This window comes from Charadrius vociferus, unplaced genomic scaffold (assembly GCF_000708025.1).
Source record: "Charadrius vociferus isolate BGI_N301 unplaced genomic scaffold, ASM70802v2 scaffold282, whole genome shotgun sequence".
Taxonomy (NCBI): domain Eukaryota; kingdom Metazoa; phylum Chordata; class Aves; order Charadriiformes; family Charadriidae; genus Charadrius; species Charadrius vociferus.
The window spans coordinates 1,843,837-1,851,107 of NW_009647731.1; positions in this window are offsets into that span (position 1 = coordinate 1,843,837).

A 7,271-nucleotide genomic window follows, 5' to 3' on the forward strand; every position below is an offset into this window, starting at 1 on the left:
GAATGCAAACATCTCCTTTTCCAGACCAGCGAAGAACCCTGTCATTCAGTAAGAAGCAATCAATAGGCAATTCAGAGCAAAGTCTCTTCCAGCACCTTTGGCCGGATCCATCCAGCTCTCTCCTTGCCAGCTCTTAGCACGCAGACTTCCTCAAGGAGAAGAGCTTCTTTCCCCAGTGAGTGACCCACGCAGACCCTTAACGCCAGCAGCCGAACAGGTGCATCTGAATGACCAGATGTCAGTGAGGTCTGACACTTTAAAGCAAAGTTTATATCAAAATAGCATGAGCAATGCAAGCTCATTCATGCAAATCTTTGCAGGCATATGGGAGTAAGTATCGCTTGGCAAATGCGGCATAACACGCAAACAGGGCACTGCGTGGGGTGGGGTGAGAGAATGCTCATCGATCCTGTTCTGTCCCAGCAGATTCCAGCTGAACCAGAAGGACCACAGAGCTGGGGTCTGCATCTATGGGGATGAGAGGGGTGCACTCCTACAGCGTGTGCAGTGGTCTTAATCCAAAACCCAGATAAACCAGAGAGGAAGCTGCAACTCTGCAACAAACAATTATATCCTTGTAAAAGCAGGATGCACCGCAAAGACACTCTGCTGCCCAGAACTGACCACTCTGTTGGAGCTCCACTGTGTCCACTGTAACACGAAGAAGGAGCAGTGTTCGCACTAAACACAGACACCCCTGCTCAGATGGAAGGGAAACATCCAGAAAATTTCCGAGTGAAATTCGAGAGCCCCAGGCACACATCTACTTGCTACTCATAGACAGGAGCAAAGCTCTTGGGGTGCTGTGAGCATCAGTACTGAAACAACAGAGGCACCAGAGTCCATCCCTATTGCGGCAGGGCCAGCTCAGCTCCTTTGCCTTTGAACAGAGAGGCAGCTGCTGGCTGCCTGCATCCCAGAGAGCACAGGAGAGACCAGTTCCTGGCTCCCCTACACCCAGAGCAGCCTCGTAAACGCTCTGACAAATACGTAGCCGCTCACTGAGATGGCATACATACACAGACCTGAGTGCGGTCTCTAAGAACAAGCTGGTTGGAGATGTCATTCGAAAAAGCCAAGGTCAGAGTGAAAAATGCAGTTTGCACTGAGGCTTAGAACATCACTAAGTTTAAGCAAATTTTCAATGGAAATGCAAAAAAAACCCAAGCCCCAGACACAAGGCACCTCATTAGCAGATTCCTAGTCTAGCAAAGACGCCTGAGAGCTGTATGAATAAGAATGCCTGGCAATGCCTGAAGCAAGCCAAAATATTTCAGCAAGCCAAAATATTCAGGCTAGATACTTCAGGAAGCAAGGATTATAGGATCATACTGTGACTGAATGTCCCCTTTTCCCCCTAAACCCTTCCCCAGTCATTTTTTTTTATGCTCATCAGCTTTACTTCAGCCACATTTGAGGGACATGAAGGTGTCAAAGGTACCAAACCCCTCCAAGTTTCACGCAAGCAGGTGCATTCATAGGTGAAATACACTTACTGATTGAAAAATTGAGCTTCCCTTACCAGACACCAGAAAACCCATTCAGAGTGCAGAGGTTATAAAGGCCTCAACACCAAGGCAAGCTTCACTGTGAGCTCATTTATAACCAAAAGACAAAGCTGTAAAAGAAAAAAACAACCCATCTCCCCAGAATGAAACAAGCTTTTCTTTTTTTCTTTTTTTCTTTTTTTTTTGAAACTGGTGTCTTAAAACCAGCTGAATGTTTTTGGTTGAACTCCATAGATAACTACACCAGTCCACTTGCAGCTGAAGCAACCTGCAATACAACTAATTCAGCCCAGATGTTTATCACTTGGCAAAGTTTTAAACAAGTCTTCAAAAGAAACAGACTTGGTTGCTTTGCTAACAGATACTGTTACCAGTCCTGTTATACCTGCATTCATGAGGGGGATCTCAATAATAGTCTGTTAACTTCCTGTCCTCACATACCCAGTAGTAGTGTGGAGTTCACACACGCAGCACTTTATAGAAATTATTACACAGAGCTGAGAAGTGAAGAACTCAGCTCAAGGTCATACAGCAAGTCAAGGACAGAGCTGAAAAGAGAATGCAGGCGCCCCTGCGTCCAGCTTACCAACTCACACAGAGGAAAACCACCACCACTCCTGTTCTGTATGTTGTGGCGTACAAATACTCTCCTATTTTATTGCCACCGATACGTGAAATGTTTTCCATGTCCTGCGCAGAAGAAAAACGGAGATTGCAGGTTCTTGTGAAGGGTGTTGGGCTTCTCACCTGATGAGTTCTTACCTTTCAGTCCCAGGTAAATGCAAGAAATGACTCACTGGCCCATTACTTAACCACTTCTGTCACCACAAGCTACAGAAAAGCATGCTGCAAGCAGTGCGCCCTGAGCACATCGTGGTATCTTGGAATGACTAGTTGCCTCCCAGCACCACGTGAGAAGGGCTCCAAAGCAGCTCCCCCAGCAACACATTCTTTTTCTCAATGTTTGCCAAAGTCTCCACCACCCACTTTTCTACTCCAAACATTTCCCTTGGAAGAAAACAGACATTTTAAGATTTCACTTCCAAATAGACTATTTTACCACACAATTAGAAAATACAAGCTCTCTTTTCCACTTTAGGAAATATTTCTTTTGCAGATCACTGCTGCTTTGACACAAATATATTGTTATACTAAATCAAAACCCAGTAAAGATGATGATATAGCTCCAGCAAGAATTTTGCGGCTGCACGGCAGCCAATCAATACTGCATTTCACCTCAGATGGGATTACCATTTATCTCACAAAACCAATAAAATTTGACCTGTTCAGTGATTAAACCTGTATCCATGGCAACTGTCCGAAACCTCAGCAAATGTAAATATCCCTTGGCTCATTCAGCAAGGGTCTATTAAAGACAACATGAGTAAAATTAAACTTATGATCACCTTGTTGCTTCTCTTTGTGCTGAACTAGTCAGGGTTACAGAAAAAAATGAGGTAGAAAAAAACAAATAAAAAGCAAAAGTGATGAGAATACACCATTTGCAACATTCTCTCCATCTCTCAGCAAGTACCTATTCATAGCAAAACAAGTATATTTTAAAGTACCTAAACATTCAGGCTGGCACCCGGAGCACTCTATTGAGAATGCAGCATATTAGAAGATTCCTGTGGACAACCTGGCCATCTCCCTTTCAAAAGAAAGAGATGTAACACATAAAAACTCCTATGTCTCTGTTAATAGTCTCTCTCAACTGCTGGAGTGAATCCCTCCCCCACCCCTCCATTTGTATGGAGCACAAGTTTCACAATAATGATACTCCACACTGAAGAAAAGTGAAAACAGAAATGCCAGGGATGTAATTTTAATTTGTTAGTGACTGCTAACATGCATTAACATAAATCATTGCACATAAATGCCTGATGATTCCCTGAAAAGGAATTCAACACAGACTAGTATTAAACAAGCTTGAATGACTTTTCAGTAAACTCATTGGCTCTTTCACATGGAAATAAGTGTTAAGGGTTCTTCTTATGTGTGCCACAGTCTGGTGGCAATGCAGATCAAGGCTGGGGGCAATATCAGCATTCAGAACATAAAATATAGTTATAATTGCCATTGCAGTGCCCCTCCATTTAGAGGGCTCAGCAGTACATTTCACTAGTTTCTTGAACCATATCTGCTTATTACACTAAATCTGCATTAAACACAAACAGGCAGAATGTAACTAACATGACTCAACGCTCATGGCTTGATTGTAGCTTGATTCTGCTACTTGCTTGATTCTTCAGGAGTAAGAACTCCTGACACTAGGGCTCACCATCTCCTCTTACTGGGAATTAGCAGATCTGTAAAGCAACTCAGAATTATGCTGCAGTACAAGTAGTATTTAATTAGGATCTCTATTAGCCATGGCATTGCTAAGTAGGTAACCAGAAAATAAAACCAGAACTAGAGGGACAGTGAACTGCTGGAGAGAGTCCAATGAAGGGCAACCAAGATGATTGAGGGATTGGAGCATCTCCCTTATGAGGAAAGGCTGAGAGAGCTGGGACTCTTTAGCCTGGAGAAGAGAAGGCTGAGGGGAGACCTTATTACTACTTACAAATATCTAAAGGGTGGGTTGAAGGAGGATGGAGCCAGATTCTTCTCGGTGGTTCCCAGTGACAGGACGAGGGGCAGTGGGTACAAGTTGGAACATAGGAAGTTCCGTTCCAACACACGAAAAAAACTTCTTTACAGTTCGGGTGACAGAGCACTGGCACAGGCTGCCCAGGGAGGTTGTGGAGTCTCCTTCTCTGGAGATTTTCAAAACCCGCCTGGATGCAGTCCTGAGTAATGTGCTCTGGGCAATCCTGCTTTAGCAGGGCAATTGGACTAGATGATCTCTAGAGGTCCCTTCCAACTCTGAAAATTCTGTGATTCTGTGATTTCATCAAGTGAAGAAACAATAGTGCCTGCAACATAATGAATGAGTCCAAGCACACCTTCTCTCACTTCCAGAGCACAAAGCTGGCTCATTTCCCATGGGGGCAGAGATGCCATCCCATAAACCGCCTGTTGTTACAGAAGCTCTTCTATCATTAGGACCAAATGCAACTGGAGGAAAGCCAAGGTTAAAAGGAGACCAAAAGAAATAAAACAGCAGCAGGAGAGCTGAAAGAAGGTTGGTACATTTTAAAGCAAGCAGACTGATCATCTTTTGTGCAGGAAACTGCACAGCCCACAGATCAGCCTTGGCAATAGCCAAAGGTCACTCCTGCTGCACGCTGACGTGCCAAGCAGAGCCCCAGGGGGTACTGCAGGAGATGGAGAACAGGTAAAACGTCAGTGCCTTCAGGGTACGCTTTAAGGTGAAAGAAAGCAGGATGTTCAGCCAGGAAAATTAAGCTAAGAATATGCTTTCTGAGGGCAGATGAGGAAGAAATAAAGAGAGAAGAGGACAAATGGGAAATAAGAGGTCACCAAGCATTCATACCAAAATATCACAGGCAACAGATCTTCAATCCTCATCATTAAGCCCCTGAAAGAATGAAGTAGGAAGTCTTGGCCTTCTGCATTTTAGCTGGCATGCGATTTACCCTATAGAAAATCTCTCTTTAGAGATCTCCAGAAGCCCCTTTTTCTAAAAATAAAAACAAAAACAACAAAACAGAAACTGACACTGACATCAGAGCCAGCGGCAGCATAGTCATCTTGAGGCTATTCGAGTCAGCAGTATCCCGGAATGACATTAATTTGAATTAACTATCAGCTTCTATATAGCTGTTAAACTTTGCAAATAAGCCCTTCTGTAAACATGAAGTTCAAGCCTGGATTAGGGAAGAATTTGCAATGTAAAATCAGTCTATACTGCTAATTTTTTTTTTTTAAGCATAGAGCTACACATACAAAACAAACCCAGGAGTGATAATGAAACAGGAAGAGGCAGTAGGAAGTATACAACTGTTGCCTTGTACAAAGCCAGGATGATCAGAGTGGCAGGGAAAGATCTGGTTCACGGGGGACTTGCTAACAGCCAGAAACATAAATGAAAATAATCTAGAGGTGGCTTTGACAAAAAGATGCACATATTGAAGAAAAAAAGATTCCTGTAACTACACAGGACTATTTCTCCGGTATCTGTGTTGAAAAATCATCTTGACATCTTTACTGAGCTATTTGTCATTGAAATCCTCATTAAAACGAGAGTCCCAGAAATTCCATGTTACTCCAGCTCACGATACCGCAGTTAGCTCCAGTGGAGAGCCTGGTATTAAACTACCCTTCACCATTCAACATCTTAATTGAAATTGAAATTTGTCATTCTAATTATCCCTGAGCACATCCAGCCGTTTCAATATCAACTGCTATAATTGAGGCTGACATAGGGAGCATGGCATGGAAATACGAGAGCTCAATTTTAAAGTGGCTAAAATAAAATTTATTTTACTGTTACAATATATAATCTCTTATCAACACAACTCACAAAGTGTTTACAAAATAATATTTTCTGCTGCATTTTAAACACTACTTTTATACAAACTTTAAAGGTAAAATAGGAATTTGTAGCTAGAAATATTTGTTACATTTTTAGAAGCATCACAAGAATTACTTCAAACACGACTTTTTTTTTTTTTTTTTTCCTTACGGTGTCACCTTCACAGAAAAAACTAAATGTTTACTGTAAAGACCTGAGGAAGGATTCATGAAAGTTTTCTTTAGACAAAGGATGCCAGTGAGGTGCATTTGAGCTGACTTAGGTGCTCTGAATCACCTTACAAAGGAACCTCCTCCCTTTCCCTATGCTGACTATAGGGAAGAGAGGGAGCTTGGTGCATAACGGTAGCTTTCATGAATCCCCACATTGATGACCTACTATGCAGTAAGACCATAACATACAAAACTCTCGTCCTTAATGCTGTGCAAGAGACCACGGAAATGTTAAACAGAAGTATTACAGTTGTCACAAAACCTAGTATTTTAGTATGTTAAAATTAAAGTTATCTAATGTACCCCGTGAATCTGGCAGAAACAGGCAAGTATTACGTTACTCAACCCGGTCTCCACTACAATACACTAATACACATTAGAAGAGTGGAAAAAGCTACCATTTTCACTGCTGCTAAAGATATGTGTTAAAGTGAAAAGATTTATGCTCCTGCCAGTCAAGTCAGCTGACAGATTTTACATGACAGCAGAATCAGGCTGACAGTGATTATTTTACATACAGCAAGTAGGTAGAAAGAGGTGCTAGTTTGTTTTTTTTTTTCATGCATAGTTTAACCAGCTTACAGCCAGCTCATCTCCGTTAAGACTAGAGATGCATGATCCACCATTTGGTATAAGCCAAACTACCAGCAAAAATATTTCCAGTGCAAACAAAATTGTCTTTCTTCAAGAAAAACAACTAAATTTAATGCTATTTCTCAAAAAGCAATGCTTATGATGCGTCATTTTCTACCTATTTTGGTCTGCATTTATAAAAGTTCCCTTCCTCTCCCCAAATGACATCTGAAGACAGATGATCACAGTACACTATTTTTTTTTTTTAGGCAAATGACTGTCTCCTCCCCAAAACAAATTATACTGCCCACTGAAGATCATCCCTGAGAGCACTGTTCTAGCTAGACACTTAGAAAGTAAGCAATATCTCATATCTTAGAGGAGAAAAAGGCTGTTCACCCCATGAGATCTTGTGGTTTAAGAAAGTAAAAAAATGCAGCTACTCTGAGCATTTAAATTCCCTGAGCTGAGTGAAATTTGAAGATGGTAATTTGTAACACAAAGCATAGCAACATCTATAGCTGTACTTACAGATGC